Genomic DNA, 15,533 nt, shown 5'->3' on the forward strand with positions numbered 1-15,533 from the left:
GTGTGGATCTGCTGCATGTCCCTTCGTTTTGCAAGTACCACATTTATTGAATTTTTTAGTTACGATGGCAACATCACTACAAGTTGTCTGTGAAGTAAGGTGCACACAAGCAGTTTCCGTGGTGTAGCGGTTATCACGTCTGCCTAACACGCAGAAGGTCCCCGGTTAGATCCCGGGACGAAAACACTTTTTCATCACTTTAAGCAAGACGTACTAACATGCATCTGCTACCATCTGCCGAAACCCTCGTAATCGCCTTCACGTGTCGGACCAGAGTGTCAATTGCTCACATCGAATAAGAAATTCATTTGATATTGACGGCGAGCTTGTTGCGCTGACTCAGCCACTGACGTGCGATCAGTTTGCACAAAACGCTAGGGCTCGTCCGGGATTTGAACCCGGGACCTCCTGCACCCTAAGCAGGAATCATACCCCTAGACCAACGAGCCCTGTGACCCGGCGAATGCCAATTATTCCAGTCCCTCGATGTCGTCCAGGCTGCCCTGAAAGTCTCGTGTACGCTTGCGGGATGGGGGCGGCGCGAATTCCCGCGGTCGGCGGCCTTCCTGGGCTATTGGTACCTTCATGTAGAGCTGCCGCGGGGCTCGCAATGCCTGCTGCTGAGAAAGTGATTGCTTTTGCTGATATGACTTGCAATAACGACTGCGCGAAACGCCGCTATCTCGTTAGGGGTGCTACGGCAGACACCCTCTCGAGCACCCCGAAGACTTCTTGAGCCCTCGGCTGTGATGGGTTCCAGGCTGACAAAAGAACTGTCGTTTGTGCATTCGCGGACGAGAGAAAGTCTGAGGCAAGTTCGAGTGAACAAGGATGGACTCCTCGGGTCCGTCGTTTCCGTAGTGTAGCGGTTATCACGTCTGCTTCACACGCAGAAGGTCCCCGGTTCGATCCCGGGCGGGAACAGTACTTTCCTGCCTATGTCGTATTGTCCTCCAATGAGCCACGTCGTGTGTGGATCTGCTGCATGTCCCTTCGTTTTGCAAGTACCACATTTATTGAATTTTTTAGTTACGATGGCAACATCACTACAAGTTGTCTGTGAAGTAAGGTGCACACAAGCAGTTTCCGTGGTGTAGCGGTTATCACGTCTGCCTAACACGCAGAAGGTCCCCGGTTAGATCCCGGGACGAAACACTTTTTCATCACTTTAAGCAAGACGTACTAACATGCATCTGCTACCATCTGTACCCGAAACCCTCGTAATCGCCTTCACGTGTCGGACCAGAGTGTCAATTGCTCACATCGAATAAGAAATTCATTTGATATTGACGGCGAGCTTGTTGCGCTGACTCAGCCACTGACGTGCGATCAGTTTGCACAAAACGCTAGGGCTCGTCCGGGATTTGAACCCGGGACCTCCTGCACCCTAAGCAGGAATCATACCCCTAGACCAACGAGCCCTGTGACCCGGCGAATGCCAATTATTCCAGTCCCTCGATGTCGTCCAGGCTGCCCTGAAAGTCTCGTGTACGCTTGCGGGATGGGGGCGGCGCGAATTCCCGCGGTCGGCGGCCTTCCTGGGCTATTGGTACCTTCATGTAGAGCTGCCGCGGGGCTCGCAATGCCTGCTGCTGAGAAAGTGATTGCTTTTGCTGATATGACTTGCAATAACGACTGCGCGAAACGCCGCTATCTCGTTAGGGGTGCTACGGCAGACACCCTCTCGAGCACCCCGAAGACTTCTTGAGCCCTCGGCTGTGATGGGTTCCAGGCTGACAAAAGAACTGTCGTGTGTGCATTCGCGGACGAGAGAAAGTCTGAGGCAAGTTCGAGTGAACAAGGATGGACTCCTCGTGTCCGTCGTTTCCGTAGTGTAGCGGTTATCACGTCTGCTTCACACGCAGAAGGTCCCCGGTTCGATCCCAGGCGGGAGCAGTACTTTCCTGCCTATGTCGTATTGTCCTCCAATGAGCCACGTCGTGTGTGGATCTGCTGCATGTCCCTTCGTTTTGCAAGTACCACATTTATTGAATTTTTTAGTTACGATGGCAACATCACTACAAGTTGTCTGTGAAGTAAGGTGCACACAAGCTGTTTCCGTGGTGTAGCGGTTATCGCGTCTGCCTAACACGCAGAAGGTCCCCGGTTCGATCCCGGGCGGAAACACTTTTTCATCACTTTAAGCAAGACGTACTAACATGCATCTGCTACCATCTGTACCCGAAACCCTCGTAATCGCCTTCAGGCGTCGGACCCGAGTGTCAATTGCTCACATCGAATAAGAAATTCATTTGATATTGACGGCGAGCTTTTTGCGCTGACTCAGCCACTGACGTGCGATCAGTGTGCACAAAACGCTAGGGCTCGTCCGGGATTTGAACCCGGGACCTCCTGCACCCTAAGCAGGAATCATAACCCTAGACCAACGAGCCCTGTGACACGGCGGATGCCAATTATTCCAGTCCCTCGATGTCGTCCAGGGTGCCCTAGAAGTCTCGTGTACGCTGGCGGGATGGGGGCGGCGCGAATTCCCGCGGTCGGCGGCCTTCCTGGGCTATTGGTACCTTCATGTAGAGCTGCCGCTGGGCTCGCACTGCCTGCTACTGAGAAAGTGATTGCTTTTGCTGATATGACTTGCAATAACGACTGCGCGAAACGCCGCTATCTCGTTAGGGGTGCTACGGCAGACACCCTCTCGAGCACCCCGAAGACTTCTTGAGCCCTCGGCTGTGATGGGTTCCAGGCTGACAAAAGAACTGTCGTTTGTGCATTCGCGGACGAGAGAAAGTCTGAGGCAAGTTCGAGTGAACAAGGATGGACTCCTCGGGTCCGTCGTTTCCGTAGTGTAGCGGTTATCACGTCTGCTTCACACGCAGAAGGTCCCCGGTTCGATCCCGGGCGGGAACAGTACTTTCCTGCCTATGTCGTATTGTCCTCCAATGAGCCACGTCGTGTGTGGATCTGCTGCATGTCCCTTCGTTTTGCAAGTACCACATTTATTGAATTTTTTAGTTACGATGGCAACATCACTACAAGTTGTCTGTGAAGTAAGGTGCACACAAGCAGTTTCCGTGGTGTAGCGGTTATCACGTCTGCCTAACACGCAGAAGGTCCCCGGTTAGATCCCGGGACGAAACACTTTTTCATCACTTTAAGCAAGACGTACTAACATGCATCTGCTACCATCTGTACCCGAAACCCTCGTAATCGCCTTCACGTGTCGGACCAGAGTGTCAATTGCTCACATCGAATAAGAAATTCATTTGATATTGACGGCGAGCTTGTTGCGCTGACTCAGCCACTGACGTGCGATCAGTTTGCACAAAACGCTAGGGCTCGTCCGGGATTTGAACCCGGGACCTCCTGCACCCTAAGCAGGAATCATACCCCTAGACCAACGAGCCCTGTGACCCGGCGAATGCCAATTATTCCAGTCCCTCGATGTCGTCCAGGCTGCCCTGAAAGTCTCGTGTACGCTTGCGGGATGGGGGCGGCGCGAATTCCCGCGGTCGGCGGCCTTCCTGGGCTATTGGTACCTTCATGTAGAGCTGCCGCGGGGCTCGCAATGCCTGCTGCTGAGAAAGTGATTGCTTTTGCTGATATGACTTGCAATAACGACTGCGCGAAACGCCGCTATCTCGTTAGGGGTGCTACGGCAGACACCCTCTCGAGCACCCCGAAGACTTCTTGAGCCCTCGGCTGTGATGGGTTCCAGGCTGACAAAAGAACTGTCGTGTGTGCATTCGCGGACGAGAGAAAGTCTGAGGCAAGTTCGAGTGAACAAGGATGGACTCCTCGTGTCCGTCGTTTCCGTAGTGTAGCGGTTATCACGTCTGCTTCACACGCAGAAGGTCCCCGGTTCGATCCCAGGCGGGAGCAGTACTTTCCTGCCTATGTCGTATTGTCCTCCAATGAGCCACGTCGTGTGTGGATCTGCTGCATGTCCCTTCGTTTTGCAAGTACCACATTTATTGAATTTTTTAGTTACGATGGCAACATCACTACAAGTTGTCTGTGAAGTAAGGTGCACACAAGCTGTTTCCGTGGTGTAGCGGTTATCGCGTCTGCCTAACACGCAGAAGGTCCCCGGTTCGATCCCGGGCGGAAACACTTTTTCATCACTTTAAGCAAGACGTACTAACATGCATCTGCTACCATCTGTACCCGAAACCCTCGTAATCGCCTTCAGGCGTCGGACCCGAGTGTCAATTGCTCACATCGAATAAGAAATTCATTTGATATTGACGGCGAGCTTTTTGCGCTGACTCAGCCACTGACGTGCGATCAGTGTGCACAAAACGCTAGGGCTCGTCCGGGATTTGAACCCGGGACCTCCTGCACCCTAAGCAGGAATCATAACCCTAGACCAACGAGCCCTGTGACACGGCGGATGCCAATTATTCCAGTCCCTCGATGTCGTCCAGGGTGCCCTAGAAGTCTCGTGTACGCTGGCGGGATGGGGGCGGCGCGAATTCCCGCGGTCGGCGGCCTTCCTGGGCTATTGGTACCTTCATGTAGAGCTGCCGCTGGGCTCGCACTGCCTGCTACTGAGAAAGTGATTGCTTTTGCTGATATGACTTGCAATAACGACTGCGCGAAACGCCGCTATCTCGTTAGGGGTGCTACGGCAGACACCCTCTCGAGCACCCCGAAGACTTCTTGAGCCCTCGGCTGTGATGGGTTCCAGGCTGACAAAAGAACTGTCGTTTGTGCATTCGCGGACGAGAGAAAGTCTGAGGCAAGTTCGAGTGAACAAGGATGGACTCCTCGGGTCCGTCGTTTCCGTAGTGTAGCGGTTATCACGTCTGCTTCACACGCAGAAGGTCCCCGGTTCGATCCCGGGCGGGAACAGTACTTTCCTGCCTATGTCGTATTGTCCTCCAATGAGCCACGTCGTGTGTGGATCTGCTGCATGTCCCTTCGTTTTGCAAGTACCACATTTATTGAATTTTTTAGTTACGATGGCAACATCACTACAAGTTGTCTGTGAAGTAAGGTGCACACAAGCAGTTTCCGTGGTGTAGCGGTTATCACGTCTGCCTAACACGCAGAAGGTCCCCGGTTAGATCCCGGGACGAAACACTTTTTCATCACTTTAAGCAAGACGTACTAACATGCATCTGCTACCATCTGTACCCGAAACCCTCGTAATCGCCTTCACGTGTCGGACCAGAGTGTCAATTGCTCACATCGAATAAGAAATTCATTTGATATTGACGGCGAGCTTGTTGCGCTGACTCAGCCACTGACGTGCGATCAGTTTGCACAAAACGCTAGGGCTCGTCCGGGATTTGAACCCGGGACCTCCTGCACCCTAAGCAGGAATCATACCCCTAGACCAACGAGCCCTGTGACCCGGCGAATGCCAATTATTCCAGTCCCTCGATGTCGTCCAGGGTGCCCTAGAAGTCTCGTGTACGCTGGCGGGATGGGGGCGGCGCGAATTCCCGCGGTCGGCGGCCTTCCTGGGCTATTGGTACCTTCATGTAGAGCTGCCGCTGGGCTCGCACTGCCTGCTACTGAGAAAGTGATTGCTTTTGCTGATATGACTTGCAATAACGACTGCGCGAAACGCCGCTATCTCGTTAGGGGTGCTACGGCAGACACCCTCTCGAGCACCCCGAAGACTTCTTGAGCCCTCGGCTGTGATGGGTTCCAGGCTGACAAAAGAACTGTCGTTTGTGCATTCGCGGACGAGAGAAAGTCTGAGGCAAGTTCGAGTGAACAAGGATGGACTCCTCGGGTCCGTCGTTTCCGTAGTGTAGCGGTTATCACGTCTGCTTCACACGCAGAAGGTCCCCGGTTCGATCCCGGGCGGGAACAGTACTTTCCTGCCTATGTCGTATTGTCCTCCAATGAGCCACGTCGTGTGTGGATCTGCTGCATGTCCCTTCGTTTTGCAAGTACCACATTTATTGAATTTTTTAGTTACGATGGCAACATCACTACAAGTTGTCTGTGAAGTAAGGTGCACACAAGCAGTTTCCGTGGTGTAGCGGTTATCACGTCTGCCTAACACGCAGAAGGTCCCCGGTTAGATCCCGGGACGAAACACTTTTTCATCACTTTAAGCAAGACGTACTAACATGCATCTGCTACCATCTGTACCCGAAACCCTCGTAATCGCCTTCACGTGTCGGACCAGAGTGTCAATTGCTCACATCGAATAAGAAATTCATTTGATATTGACGGCGAGCTTGTTGCGCTGACTCAGCCACTGACGTGCGATCAGTTTGCACAAAACGCTAGGGCTCGTCCGGGATTTGAACCCGGGACCTCCTGCACCCTAAGCAGGAATCATACCCCTAGACCAACGAGCCCTGTGACCCGGCGAATGCCAATTATTCCAGTCCCTCGATGTCGTCCAGGCTGCCCTGAAAGTCTCGTGTACGCTTGCGGGATGGGGGCGGCGCGAATTCCCGCGGTCGGCGGCCTTCCTGGGCTATTGGTACCTTCATGTAGAGCTGCCGCGGGGCTCGCAATGCCTGCTGCTGAGAAAGTGATTGCTTTTGCTGATATGACTTGCAATAACGACTGCGCGAAACGCCGCTATCTCGTTAGGGGTGCTACGGCAGACACCCTCTCGAGCACCCCGAAGACTTCTTGAGCCCTCGGCTGTGATGGGTTCCAGGCTGACAAAAGAACTGTCGTGTGTGCATTCGCGGACGAGAGAAAGTCTGAGGCAAGTTCGAGTGAACAAGGATGGACTCCTCGTGTCCGTCGTTTCCGTAGTGTAGCGGTTATCACGTCTGCTTCACACGCAGAAGGTCCCCGGTTCGATCCCAGGCGGGAGCAGTACTTTCCTGCCTATGTCGTATTGTCCTCCAATGAGCCACGTCGTGTGTGGATCTGCTGCATGTCCCTTCGTTTTGCAAGTACCACATTTATTGAATTTTTTAGTTACGATGGCAACATCACTACAAGTTGTCTGTGAAGTAAGGTGCACACAAGCTGTTTCCGTGGTGTAGCGGTTATCGCGTCTGCCTAACACGCAGAAGGTCCCCGGTTCGATCCCGGGCGGAAACACTTTTTCATCACTTTAAGCAAGACGTACTAACATGCATCTGCTACCATCTGTACCCGAAACCCTCGTAATCGCCTTCAGGCGTCGGACCCGAGTGTCAATTGCTCACATCGAATAAGAAATTCATTTGATATTGACGGCGAGCTTTTTGCGCTGACTCAGCCACTGACGTGCGATCAGTGTGCACAAAACGCTAGGGCTCGTCCGGGATTTGAACCCGGGACCTCCTGCACCCTAAGCAGGAATCATAACCCTAGACCAACGAGCCCTGTGACACGGCGGATGCCAATTATTCCAGTCCCTCGATGTCGTCCAGGGTGCCCTAGAAGTCTCGTGTACGCTGGCGGGATGGGGGCGGCGCGAATTCCCGCGGTCGGCGGCCTTCCTGGGCTATTGGTACCTTCATGTAGAGCTGCCGCGGGGCTCGCAATGCCTGCTGCTGAGAAAGTGATTGCTTTTGCTGATATGACTTGCAATAACGACTGCGCGAAACGCCGCTATCTCGTTAGGGGTGCTACGGCAGACACCCTCTCGAGCACCCCGAAGACTTCTTGAGCCCTCGGCTGTGATGGGTTCCAGGCTGACAAAAGAACTGTCGTGTGTGCATTCGCGGACGAGAGAAAGTCTGAGGCAAGTTCGAGTGAACAAGGATGGACTCCTCGTGTCCGTCGTTTCCGTAGTGTAGCGGTTATCACGTCTGCTTCACACGCAGAAGGTCCCCGGTTCGATCCCAGGCGGGAGCAGTACTTTCCTGCCTATGTCGTATTGTCCTCCAATGAGCCACGTCGTGTGTGGATCTGCTGCATGTCCCTTCGTTTTGCAAGTACCACATTTATTGAATTTTTTAGTTACGATGGCAACATCACTACAAGTTGTCTGTGAAGTAAGGTGCACACAAGCTGTTTCCGTGGTGTAGCGGTTATCGCGTCTGCCTAACACGCAGAAGGTCCCCGGTTCGATCCCGGGCGGAAACACTTTTTCATCACTTTAAGCAAGACGTACTAACATGCATCTGCTACCATCTGTACCCGAAACCCTCGTAATCGCCTTCAGGCGTCGGACCCGAGTGTCAATTGCTCACATCGAATAAGAAATTCATTTGATATTGACGGCGAGCTTTTTGCGCTGACTCAGCCACTGACGTGCGATCAGTGTGCACAAAACGCTAGGGCTCGTCCGGGATTTGAACCCGGGACCTCCTGCACCCTAAGCAGGAATCATAACCCTAGACCAACGAGCCCTGTGACACGGCGGATGCCAATTATTCCAGTCCCTCGATGTCGTCCAGGGTGCCCTAGAAGTCTCGTGTACGCTGGCGGGATGGGGGCGGCGCGAATTCCCGCGGTCGGCGGCCTTCCTGGGCTATTGGTACCTTCATGTAGAGCTGCCGCTGGGCTCGCACTGCCTGCTACTGAGAAAGTGATTGCTTTTGCTGATATGACTTGCAATAACGACTGCGCGAAACGCCGCTATCTCGTTAGGGGTGCTACGGCAGACACCCTCTCGAGCACCCCGAAGACTTCTTGAGCCCTCGGCTGTGATGGGTTCCAGGCTGACAAAAGAACTGTCGTTTGTGCATTCGCGGACGAGAGAAAGTCTGAGGCAAGTTCGAGTGAACAAGGATGGACTCCTCGGGTCCGTCGTTTCCGTAGTGTAGCGGTTATCACGTCTGCTTCACACGCAGAAGGTCCCCGGTTCGATCCCGGGCGGGAACAGTACTTTCCTGCCTATGTCGTATTGTCCTCCAATGAGCCACGTCGTGTGTGGATCTGCTGCATGTCTCTTCGTTATGCAAGTACCACATTTATTGAATTTTTTAGTTACGATGGCAACATCACTACAAGTTGTCTGTGAAGTAAGGTGCACACAAGCAGTTTCCGTGGTGTAGCGGTTATCACGTCTGCCTAACACGCAGAAGGTCCCCGGTTCGATCCCGGGCGGAAACACTTTTTCATTACTTTAAGCAAGACGTACTAACATGCTTCTGCTACCATCTGTACCCGAAACCCTCGTAATCGCCTTCAGGCGTCGGACCCGAGTGTCAATTGCTCACATCGAATAAGAAATTCATTTGATATTGACGGCGAGCTTTTTGCGCTGACTCAGCCACTGACGTGCGATCAGTGTGCACAAAACGCTAGGACTCGTCCGGGATTTGAACCCGGGACCTCCTGCACCCTAAGCAGGAATCATACCCCTAGGCCAACGAGGCCTGTGACACAGCGAATGCCAATTATTCCAGTCCCTCGATGTCGTCCAGGGTGCCCTAGAAGTCTCGTGTACGCTGGCGGGATGGGGGCGGCGCGAATTCCCGCGGTCGGCGGCCTTCCTGGGCTATTGGTACCTTCATGTAGAGCTGCCGCTGGGCTCGCAATGCCTGCTGCTGAGAAAGTGATTGCTTTTGCTGATATGACTTGCAATAACGACTGCGCGAAACGCCGCTATCTCGTTAGGGGTGCTACGGCAGACACCCTCTCGAGCACCCCGAAGACTTCTTGAGCCCTCGGCTGTGATGGGTTCCAGGCTGACAAAAGAACTGTCGTGTGTGCATTCGCGGACGAGAGAAAGTCTGAGGCAAGTTCGAGTGAACAAGGATGGACTCCTCGTGTCCGTCGTTTCCGTAGTGTAGCGGTTATCACGTCTGCTTCACACGCAGAAGGTCCCCGGTTCGATCCCAGGCGGGAGCAGTACTTTCCTGCCTATGTCGTATTGTCCTCCAATGAGCCACGTCGTGTGTGGATCTGCTGCATGTCCCTTCGTTTTGCAAGTACCACATTTATTGAATTTTTTAGTTACGATGGCAACATCACTACAAGTTGTCTGTGAAGTAAGGTGCACACAAGCTGTTTCCGTGGTGTAGCGGTTATCGCGTCTGCCTAACACGCAGAAGGTCCCCGGTTCGATCCCGGGCGGAAACACTTTTTCATCACTTTAAGCAAGACGTACTAACATGCATCTGCTACCATCTGTACCCGAAACCCTCGTAATCGCCTTCAGGCGTCGGACCCGAGTGTCAATTGCTCACATCGAATAAGAAATTCATTTGATATTGACGGCGAGCTTTTTGCGCTGACTCAGCCACTGACGTGCGATCAGTGTGCACAAAACGCTAGGGCTCGTCCGGGATTTGAACCCGGGACCTCCTGCACCCTAAGCAGGAATCATAACCCTAGACCAACGAGCCCTGTGACACGGCGGATGCCAATTATTCCAGTCCCTCGATGTCGTCCAGGGTGCCCTAGAAGTCTCGTGTACGCTGGCGGGATGGGGGCGGCGCGAATTCCCGCGGTCGGCGGCCTTCCTGGGCTATTGGTACCTTCATGTAGAGCTGCCGCTGGGCTCGCACTGCCTGCTACTGAGAAAGTGATTGCTTTTGCTGATATGACTTGCAATAACGACTGCGCGAAACGCCGCTATCTCGTTAGGGGTGCTACGGCAGACACCCTCTCGAGCACCCCGAAGACTTCTTGAGCCCTCGGCTGTGATGGGTTCCAGGCTGACAAAAGAACTGTCGTTTGTGCATTCGCGGACGAGAGAAAGTCTGAGGCAAGTTCGAGTGAACAAGGATGGACTCCTCGGGTCCGTCGTTTCCGTAGTGTAGCGGTTATCACGTCTGCTTCACACGCAGAAGGTCCCCGGTTCGATCCCGGGCGGGAACAGTACTTTCCTGCCTATGTCGTATTGTCCTCCAATGAGCCACGTCGTGTGTGGATCTGCTGCATGTCCCTTCGTTTTGCAAGTACCACATTTATTGAATTTTTTAGTTACGATGGCAACATCACTACAAGTTGTCTGTGAAGTAAGGTGCACACAAGCAGTTTCCGTGGTGTAGCGGTTATCACGTCTGCCTAACACGCAGAAGGTCCCCGGTTAGATCCCGGGACGAAACACTTTTTCATCACTTTAAGCAAGACGTACTAACATGCATCTGCTACCATCTGTACCCGAAACCCTCGTAATCGCCTTCACGTGTCGGACCAGAGTGTCAATTGCTCACATCGAATAAGAAATTCATTTGATATTGACGGCGAGCTTGTTGCGCTGACTCAGCCACTGACGTGCGATCAGTTTGCACAAAACGCTAGGGCTCGTCCGGGATTTGAACCCGGGACCTCCTGCACCCTAAGCAGGAATCATACCCCTAGACCAACGAGCCCTGTGACCCGGCGAATGCCAATTATTCCAGTCCCTCGATGTCGTCCAGGCTGCCCTGAAAGTCTCGTGTACGCTTGCGGGATGGGGGCGGCGCGAATTCCCGCGGTCGGCGGCCTTCCTGGGCTATTGGTACCTTCATGTAGAGCTGCCGCGGGGCTCGCAATGCCTGCTGCTGAGAAAGTGATTGCTTTTGCTGATATGACTTGCAATAACGACTGCGCGAAACGCCGCTATCTCGTTAGGGGTGCTACGGCAGACACCCTCTCGAGCACCCCGAAGACTTCTTGAGCCCTCGGCTGTGATGGGTTCCAGGCTGACAAAAGAACTGTCGTGTGTGCATTCGCGGACGAGAGAAAGTCTGAGGCAAGTTCGAGTGAACAAGGATGGACTCCTCGTGTCCGTCGTTTCCGTAGTGTAGCGGTTATCACGTCTGCTTCACACGCAGAAGGTCCCCGGTTCGATCCCAGGCGGGAGCAGTACTTTCCTGCCTATGTCGTATTGTCCTCCAATGAGCCACGTCGTGTGTGGATCTGCTGCATGTCCCTTCGTTTTGCAAGTACCACATTTATTGAATTTTTTAGTTACGATGGCAACATCACTACAAGTTGTCTGTGAAGTAAGGTGCACACAAGCTGTTTCCGTGGTGTAGCGGTTATCGCGTCTGCCTAACACGCAGAAGGTCCCCGGTTCGATCCCGGGCGGAAACACTTTTTCATCACTTTAAGCAAGACGTACTAACATGCATCTGCTACCATCTGTACCCGAAACCCTCGTAATCGCCTTCAGGCGTCGGACCCGAGTGTCAATTGCTCACATCGAATAAGAAATTCATTTGATATTGACGGCGAGCTTTTTGCGCTGACTCAGCCACTGACGTGCGATCAGTGTGCACAAAACGCTAGGGCTCGTCCGGGATTTGAACCCGGGACCTCCTGCACCCTAAGCAGGAATCATAACCCTAGACCAACGAGCCCTGTGACACGGCGGATGCCAATTATTCCAGTCCCTCGATGTCGTCCAGGGTGCCCTAGAAGTCTCGTGTACGCTGGCGGGATGGGGGCGGCGCGAATTCCCGCGGTCGGCGGCCTTCCTGGGCTATTGGTACCTTCATGTAGAGCTGCCGCTGGGCTCGCACTGCCTGCTACTGAGAAAGTGATTGCTTTTGCTGATATGACTTGCAATAACGACTGCGCGAAACGCCGCTATCTCGTTAGGGGTGCTACGGCAGACACCCTCTCGAGCACCCCGAAGACTTCTTGAGCCCTCGGCTGTGATGGGTTCCAGGCTGACAAAAGAACTGTCGTTTGTGCATTCGCGGACGAGAGAAAGTCTGAGGCAAGTTCGAGTGAACAAGGATGGACTCCTCGGGTCCGTCGTTTCCGTAGTGTAGCGGTTATCACGTCTGCTTCACACGCAGAAGGTCCCCGGTTCGATCCCGGGCGGGAACAGTACTTTCCTGCCTATGTCGTATTGTCCTCCAATGAGCCACGTCGTGTGTGGATCTGCTGCATGTCTCTTCGTTATGCAAGTACCACATTTATTGAATTTTTTAGTTACGATGGCAACATCACTACAAGTTGTCTGTGAAGTAAGGTGCACACAAGCAGTTTCCGTGGTGTAGCGGTTATCACGTCTGCCTAACACGCAGAAGGTCCCCGGTTCGATCCCGGGCGGAAACACTTTTTCATTACTTTAAGCAAGACGTACTAACATGCTTCTGCTACCATCTGTACCCGAAACCCTCGTAATCGCCTTCAGGCGTCGGACCCGAGTGTCAATTGCTCACATCGAATAAGAAATTCATTTGATATTGACGGCGAGCTTTTTGCGCTGACTCAGCCACTGACGTGCGATCAGTGTGCACAAAACGCTAGGACTCGTCCGGGATTTGAACCCGGGACCTCCTGCACCCTAAGCAGGAATCATACCCCTAGGCCAACGAGGCCTGTGACACAGCGAATGCCAATTATTCCAGTCCCTCGATGTCGTCCAGGGTGCCCTAGAAGTCTCGTGTACGCTGGCGGGATGGGGGCGGCGCGAATTCCCGCGGTCGGCGGCCTTCCTGGGCTATTGGTACCTTCATGTAGAGCTGCCGCTGGGCTCGCAATGCCTGCTGCTGAGAAAGTGATTGCTTTTGCTGATATGACTTGCAATAACGACTGCGCGAAACGCCGCTATCTCGTTAGGGGTGCTACGGCAGACACCCTCTCGAGCACCCCGAAGACTTCTTGAGCCCTCGGCTGTGATGGGTTCCAGGCTGACAAAAGAACGGTCGTGTGTGCATTCGCGGAAGAGAGAAAGTCTGAGGCAAGTTCGAGTGAACAAGGATGGCCTCCTCGGGTCCGTCGTTTCCGTAGTGTAGCGGTTATCACGTCTGCTTCACACGCAGAAGGTCCCCGGTTCGATCCCGGGCGGGAACAGTACTTTCCTGCCTATGTCGTATTGTCCTCCAATGAGCCACGTCGTGTGTGGATCTGCTGCATGTCTCTTCGTTATGCAAGTACCACATTTATTGAATTTTTTAGTTACGATGGCAACATCACTACAAGTTGTCTGTGAAGTAAGGTGCACACAAGCAGTTTCCGTGGTGTAGCGGTTATCACGTCTGCCTAACACGCAGAAGGTCCCCGGTTCGATCCCGGGCGGAAACACTTTTTCATTACTTTAAGCAAGACGTACTAACATGCATCTGCTACCATCTGTACCCGAAACCCTCGTAATCGCCTTCAGGCGTCGGACCCGAGTGTCAATTGCTCACATCGAATAAGAAATTCATTTGATATTGACGGCGAGCTTTTTGCGCTGACTCAGCCACTGACGTGCGATCAGTGTGCACAAAACGCTAGGACTCGTCCGGGATTTGAACCCGGGACCTCCTGCACCCTAAGCAGGAATCATACCCCTAGGCCAACGAGGCCTGTGACACAGCGAATGCCAATTATTCCAGTCCCTCGATGTCGTCCAGGGTGCCCTAGAAGTCTCGTGTACGCTGGCGGGATGGGGGCGGCGCGAATTCCCGCGGTCGGCGGCCTTCCTGGGCTATTGGTACCTTCATGTAGAGCTGCCGCTGGGCTCGCAATGCCTGCTGCTGAGAAAGTGATTGCTTTTGCTGATATGACTTGCAATAACGACTGCGCGAAACGCCGCTATCTCGTTAGGGGTGCTACGGCAGACACCCTCTCGAGCACCCCGAAGACTTCTTGAGCCCTCGGCTGTGATGGGTTCCAGGCTGACAAAAGAACTGTCGTGTGTGCATTCGCGGACGAGAGAAAGTCTGAGGCAAGTTCGAGTGAACAAGGATGGACTCCTCGGGTCCGTCGTTTCCGTAGTGTAGCGGTTATCACGTCTGCTTCACACGCAGAAGGTCCCCGGTTCGATCCCGGGCGGGAACAGTACTTTCCTGCCTATGTCGTATTGTCCTCCAATGAGCCACGTCGTGTGTGGATCTGCTGCATGTCCCTTCGTTTTGCAAGTACCACATTTATTGAATTTTTTAGTTACGATGGCAACATCACTACAAGTTGTCTGTGAAGTAAGGTGCACACAAGCAGTTTCCGTGGTGTAGCGGTTATCACGTCTGCCTAACACGCAGAAGGTCCCCGGTTAGATCCCGGGACGAAACACTTTTTCATCACTTTAAGCAAGACGTACTAACATGCATCTGCTACCATCTGTACCCGAAACCCTCGTAATCGCCTTCACGCGTCGGACCCGAGTGTCAATTGCTCACATCGAATAAGAAATTCATTTGATATTGACGGCGAGCTTTTTGCGCTGACTCAGCCACTGACGTGCGATCAGTGTGCACAAAACGCTAGGACTCGTCCGGGATTTGAACCCGGGACCTCCTGCACCCTAAGCAGGAATCATACCCCTAGGCCAACGAGGCCTGTGACACAGCGAATGCCAATTATTCCAGTCCCTCGATGTCGTCCAGGGTGCCCTAGAAGTCTCGTGTACGCTGGCGGGATGGGGGCGGCGCGAATTCCCGCGGTCGGCGGCCTTCCTGGGCTATTGGTACCTTCATGTAGAGCTGCCGCTGGGCTCGCAATGCCTGCTGCTGAGAAAGTGATTGCTTTTGCTGATATGACTTGCAATAACGACTGCGCGAAACGCCGCTATCTCGTTAGGGGTGCTACGGCAGACACCCTCTCGAGCACCCCGAAGACTTCTTGAGCCCTCGGCTGTGATGGGTTCCAGGCTGACAAAAGAACTGTCGTTTGTGCATTCGCGGACGAGAGAAAGTCTGAGGCAAGTTCGAGTGAACAAGGATGGACTCCTCGGGTCCGTCGTTTCCGTAGTGTAGCGGTTATCACGTCTGCTTCACACGCAGAAGGTCCCCGGTTCGATCCCGGGCGGGAACAGTACTTTCCTGCCTATGTCGTATTGTCCT

General features: G+C 53.5%; 48 non-coding genes across 48 annotated transcripts; 32 read left to right on the plus strand and 16 right to left on the minus strand.

The window, feature by feature from the left end:
* The first annotated feature begins 112 nt into the window (after positions 1–112).
* On the plus strand, positions 113–186 carry Trnav-aac (transfer RNA valine (anticodon AAC)). The gene has a single exon. It is a non-coding gene; the product is annotated as a tRNA-Val (tRNA).
* Positions 187–377: 191 nt separating this feature from the next.
* Positions 378–449, minus strand: Trnap-agg (transfer RNA proline (anticodon AGG)). Its single transcript has one exon. It is a non-coding gene; the product is annotated as a tRNA-Pro (tRNA).
* Positions 450–851: 402 nt separating this feature from the next.
* Trnav-cac (transfer RNA valine (anticodon CAC)) lies at positions 852–924 on the plus strand. The gene has a single exon. It is a non-coding gene; the product is annotated as a tRNA-Val (tRNA).
* A 158-nt stretch (positions 925–1,082) lies between these two features.
* On the plus strand, positions 1,083–1,155 carry Trnav-aac (transfer RNA valine (anticodon AAC)). Its single transcript has one exon. It is a non-coding gene; the product is annotated as a tRNA-Val (tRNA).
* Positions 1,156–1,349: 194 nt separating this feature from the next.
* Positions 1,350–1,421, minus strand: Trnap-agg (transfer RNA proline (anticodon AGG)). The gene has a single exon. It is a non-coding gene; the product is annotated as a tRNA-Pro (tRNA).
* A 402-nt stretch (positions 1,422–1,823) lies between these two features.
* Positions 1,824–1,896, plus strand: Trnav-cac (transfer RNA valine (anticodon CAC)). Its single transcript has one exon. It is a non-coding gene; the product is annotated as a tRNA-Val (tRNA).
* Positions 1,897–2,054: 158 nt separating this feature from the next.
* Positions 2,055–2,127, plus strand: Trnav-aac (transfer RNA valine (anticodon AAC)). Its single transcript has one exon. It is a non-coding gene; the product is annotated as a tRNA-Val (tRNA).
* Positions 2,128–2,321: 194 nt separating this feature from the next.
* Positions 2,322–2,393, minus strand: Trnap-agg (transfer RNA proline (anticodon AGG)). Its single transcript has one exon. It is a non-coding gene; the product is annotated as a tRNA-Pro (tRNA).
* Positions 2,394–2,795: 402 nt separating this feature from the next.
* Positions 2,796–2,868, plus strand: Trnav-cac (transfer RNA valine (anticodon CAC)). The gene has a single exon. It is a non-coding gene; the product is annotated as a tRNA-Val (tRNA).
* A 158-nt stretch (positions 2,869–3,026) lies between these two features.
* On the plus strand, positions 3,027–3,099 carry Trnav-aac (transfer RNA valine (anticodon AAC)). Its single transcript has one exon. It is a non-coding gene; the product is annotated as a tRNA-Val (tRNA).
* Positions 3,100–3,293: 194 nt separating this feature from the next.
* Trnap-agg (transfer RNA proline (anticodon AGG)) lies at positions 3,294–3,365 on the minus strand. The gene has a single exon. It is a non-coding gene; the product is annotated as a tRNA-Pro (tRNA).
* A 402-nt stretch (positions 3,366–3,767) lies between these two features.
* On the plus strand, positions 3,768–3,840 carry Trnav-cac (transfer RNA valine (anticodon CAC)). Its single transcript has one exon. It is a non-coding gene; the product is annotated as a tRNA-Val (tRNA).
* A 158-nt stretch (positions 3,841–3,998) lies between these two features.
* On the plus strand, positions 3,999–4,071 carry Trnav-aac (transfer RNA valine (anticodon AAC)). The gene has a single exon. It is a non-coding gene; the product is annotated as a tRNA-Val (tRNA).
* Positions 4,072–4,265: 194 nt separating this feature from the next.
* On the minus strand, positions 4,266–4,337 carry Trnap-agg (transfer RNA proline (anticodon AGG)). The gene has a single exon. It is a non-coding gene; the product is annotated as a tRNA-Pro (tRNA).
* A 402-nt stretch (positions 4,338–4,739) lies between these two features.
* Positions 4,740–4,812, plus strand: Trnav-cac (transfer RNA valine (anticodon CAC)). Its single transcript has one exon. It is a non-coding gene; the product is annotated as a tRNA-Val (tRNA).
* Positions 4,813–4,970: 158 nt separating this feature from the next.
* Positions 4,971–5,043, plus strand: Trnav-aac (transfer RNA valine (anticodon AAC)). Its single transcript has one exon. It is a non-coding gene; the product is annotated as a tRNA-Val (tRNA).
* A 194-nt stretch (positions 5,044–5,237) lies between these two features.
* Positions 5,238–5,309, minus strand: Trnap-agg (transfer RNA proline (anticodon AGG)). The gene has a single exon. It is a non-coding gene; the product is annotated as a tRNA-Pro (tRNA).
* A 402-nt stretch (positions 5,310–5,711) lies between these two features.
* Trnav-cac (transfer RNA valine (anticodon CAC)) lies at positions 5,712–5,784 on the plus strand. Its single transcript has one exon. It is a non-coding gene; the product is annotated as a tRNA-Val (tRNA).
* Positions 5,785–5,942: 158 nt separating this feature from the next.
* Trnav-aac (transfer RNA valine (anticodon AAC)) lies at positions 5,943–6,015 on the plus strand. The gene has a single exon. It is a non-coding gene; the product is annotated as a tRNA-Val (tRNA).
* A 194-nt stretch (positions 6,016–6,209) lies between these two features.
* On the minus strand, positions 6,210–6,281 carry Trnap-agg (transfer RNA proline (anticodon AGG)). Its single transcript has one exon. It is a non-coding gene; the product is annotated as a tRNA-Pro (tRNA).
* A 402-nt stretch (positions 6,282–6,683) lies between these two features.
* Trnav-cac (transfer RNA valine (anticodon CAC)) lies at positions 6,684–6,756 on the plus strand. Its single transcript has one exon. It is a non-coding gene; the product is annotated as a tRNA-Val (tRNA).
* Positions 6,757–6,914: 158 nt separating this feature from the next.
* Trnav-aac (transfer RNA valine (anticodon AAC)) lies at positions 6,915–6,987 on the plus strand. The gene has a single exon. It is a non-coding gene; the product is annotated as a tRNA-Val (tRNA).
* Positions 6,988–7,181: 194 nt separating this feature from the next.
* Trnap-agg (transfer RNA proline (anticodon AGG)) lies at positions 7,182–7,253 on the minus strand. The gene has a single exon. It is a non-coding gene; the product is annotated as a tRNA-Pro (tRNA).
* Positions 7,254–7,655: 402 nt separating this feature from the next.
* On the plus strand, positions 7,656–7,728 carry Trnav-cac (transfer RNA valine (anticodon CAC)). The gene has a single exon. It is a non-coding gene; the product is annotated as a tRNA-Val (tRNA).
* Positions 7,729–7,886: 158 nt separating this feature from the next.
* Trnav-aac (transfer RNA valine (anticodon AAC)) lies at positions 7,887–7,959 on the plus strand. The gene has a single exon. It is a non-coding gene; the product is annotated as a tRNA-Val (tRNA).
* Positions 7,960–8,153: 194 nt separating this feature from the next.
* On the minus strand, positions 8,154–8,225 carry Trnap-agg (transfer RNA proline (anticodon AGG)). Its single transcript has one exon. It is a non-coding gene; the product is annotated as a tRNA-Pro (tRNA).
* Positions 8,226–8,627: 402 nt separating this feature from the next.
* On the plus strand, positions 8,628–8,700 carry Trnav-cac (transfer RNA valine (anticodon CAC)). The gene has a single exon. It is a non-coding gene; the product is annotated as a tRNA-Val (tRNA).
* Positions 8,701–8,858: 158 nt separating this feature from the next.
* Positions 8,859–8,931, plus strand: Trnav-aac (transfer RNA valine (anticodon AAC)). The gene has a single exon. It is a non-coding gene; the product is annotated as a tRNA-Val (tRNA).
* Positions 8,932–9,120: 189 nt separating this feature from the next.
* On the minus strand, positions 9,121–9,197 carry Trnap-agg (transfer RNA proline (anticodon AGG)). The gene has a single exon. It is a non-coding gene; the product is annotated as a tRNA-Pro (tRNA).
* Positions 9,198–9,599: 402 nt separating this feature from the next.
* Trnav-cac (transfer RNA valine (anticodon CAC)) lies at positions 9,600–9,672 on the plus strand. The gene has a single exon. It is a non-coding gene; the product is annotated as a tRNA-Val (tRNA).
* Positions 9,673–9,830: 158 nt separating this feature from the next.
* On the plus strand, positions 9,831–9,903 carry Trnav-aac (transfer RNA valine (anticodon AAC)). Its single transcript has one exon. It is a non-coding gene; the product is annotated as a tRNA-Val (tRNA).
* Positions 9,904–10,097: 194 nt separating this feature from the next.
* On the minus strand, positions 10,098–10,169 carry Trnap-agg (transfer RNA proline (anticodon AGG)). The gene has a single exon. It is a non-coding gene; the product is annotated as a tRNA-Pro (tRNA).
* A 402-nt stretch (positions 10,170–10,571) lies between these two features.
* Positions 10,572–10,644, plus strand: Trnav-cac (transfer RNA valine (anticodon CAC)). The gene has a single exon. It is a non-coding gene; the product is annotated as a tRNA-Val (tRNA).
* Positions 10,645–10,802: 158 nt separating this feature from the next.
* Positions 10,803–10,875, plus strand: Trnav-aac (transfer RNA valine (anticodon AAC)). Its single transcript has one exon. It is a non-coding gene; the product is annotated as a tRNA-Val (tRNA).
* A 194-nt stretch (positions 10,876–11,069) lies between these two features.
* Positions 11,070–11,141, minus strand: Trnap-agg (transfer RNA proline (anticodon AGG)). Its single transcript has one exon. It is a non-coding gene; the product is annotated as a tRNA-Pro (tRNA).
* A 402-nt stretch (positions 11,142–11,543) lies between these two features.
* Trnav-cac (transfer RNA valine (anticodon CAC)) lies at positions 11,544–11,616 on the plus strand. The gene has a single exon. It is a non-coding gene; the product is annotated as a tRNA-Val (tRNA).
* Positions 11,617–11,774: 158 nt separating this feature from the next.
* Positions 11,775–11,847, plus strand: Trnav-aac (transfer RNA valine (anticodon AAC)). Its single transcript has one exon. It is a non-coding gene; the product is annotated as a tRNA-Val (tRNA).
* Positions 11,848–12,041: 194 nt separating this feature from the next.
* Positions 12,042–12,113, minus strand: Trnap-agg (transfer RNA proline (anticodon AGG)). Its single transcript has one exon. It is a non-coding gene; the product is annotated as a tRNA-Pro (tRNA).
* Positions 12,114–12,515: 402 nt separating this feature from the next.
* Positions 12,516–12,588, plus strand: Trnav-cac (transfer RNA valine (anticodon CAC)). The gene has a single exon. It is a non-coding gene; the product is annotated as a tRNA-Val (tRNA).
* A 158-nt stretch (positions 12,589–12,746) lies between these two features.
* On the plus strand, positions 12,747–12,819 carry Trnav-aac (transfer RNA valine (anticodon AAC)). The gene has a single exon. It is a non-coding gene; the product is annotated as a tRNA-Val (tRNA).
* A 189-nt stretch (positions 12,820–13,008) lies between these two features.
* Trnap-agg (transfer RNA proline (anticodon AGG)) lies at positions 13,009–13,085 on the minus strand. Its single transcript has one exon. It is a non-coding gene; the product is annotated as a tRNA-Pro (tRNA).
* A 402-nt stretch (positions 13,086–13,487) lies between these two features.
* Positions 13,488–13,560, plus strand: Trnav-cac (transfer RNA valine (anticodon CAC)). Its single transcript has one exon. It is a non-coding gene; the product is annotated as a tRNA-Val (tRNA).
* A 158-nt stretch (positions 13,561–13,718) lies between these two features.
* Trnav-aac (transfer RNA valine (anticodon AAC)) lies at positions 13,719–13,791 on the plus strand. Its single transcript has one exon. It is a non-coding gene; the product is annotated as a tRNA-Val (tRNA).
* Positions 13,792–13,980: 189 nt separating this feature from the next.
* On the minus strand, positions 13,981–14,057 carry Trnap-agg (transfer RNA proline (anticodon AGG)). Its single transcript has one exon. It is a non-coding gene; the product is annotated as a tRNA-Pro (tRNA).
* Positions 14,058–14,459: 402 nt separating this feature from the next.
* Positions 14,460–14,532, plus strand: Trnav-cac (transfer RNA valine (anticodon CAC)). Its single transcript has one exon. It is a non-coding gene; the product is annotated as a tRNA-Val (tRNA).
* A 158-nt stretch (positions 14,533–14,690) lies between these two features.
* Trnav-aac (transfer RNA valine (anticodon AAC)) lies at positions 14,691–14,763 on the plus strand. The gene has a single exon. It is a non-coding gene; the product is annotated as a tRNA-Val (tRNA).
* A 189-nt stretch (positions 14,764–14,952) lies between these two features.
* On the minus strand, positions 14,953–15,029 carry Trnap-agg (transfer RNA proline (anticodon AGG)). The gene has a single exon. It is a non-coding gene; the product is annotated as a tRNA-Pro (tRNA).
* Positions 15,030–15,431: 402 nt separating this feature from the next.
* On the plus strand, positions 15,432–15,504 carry Trnav-cac (transfer RNA valine (anticodon CAC)). The gene has a single exon. It is a non-coding gene; the product is annotated as a tRNA-Val (tRNA).
* Positions 15,505–15,533: the final 29 nt, after the last annotated feature.

The sequence above is a fragment of the Schistocerca serialis genome, chromosome 2 (genome assembly GCF_023864345.2).
Source record: "Schistocerca serialis cubense isolate TAMUIC-IGC-003099 chromosome 2, iqSchSeri2.2, whole genome shotgun sequence".
NCBI classification, from domain to species: Eukaryota; Metazoa; Arthropoda; class Insecta; order Orthoptera; family Acrididae; genus Schistocerca; species Schistocerca serialis.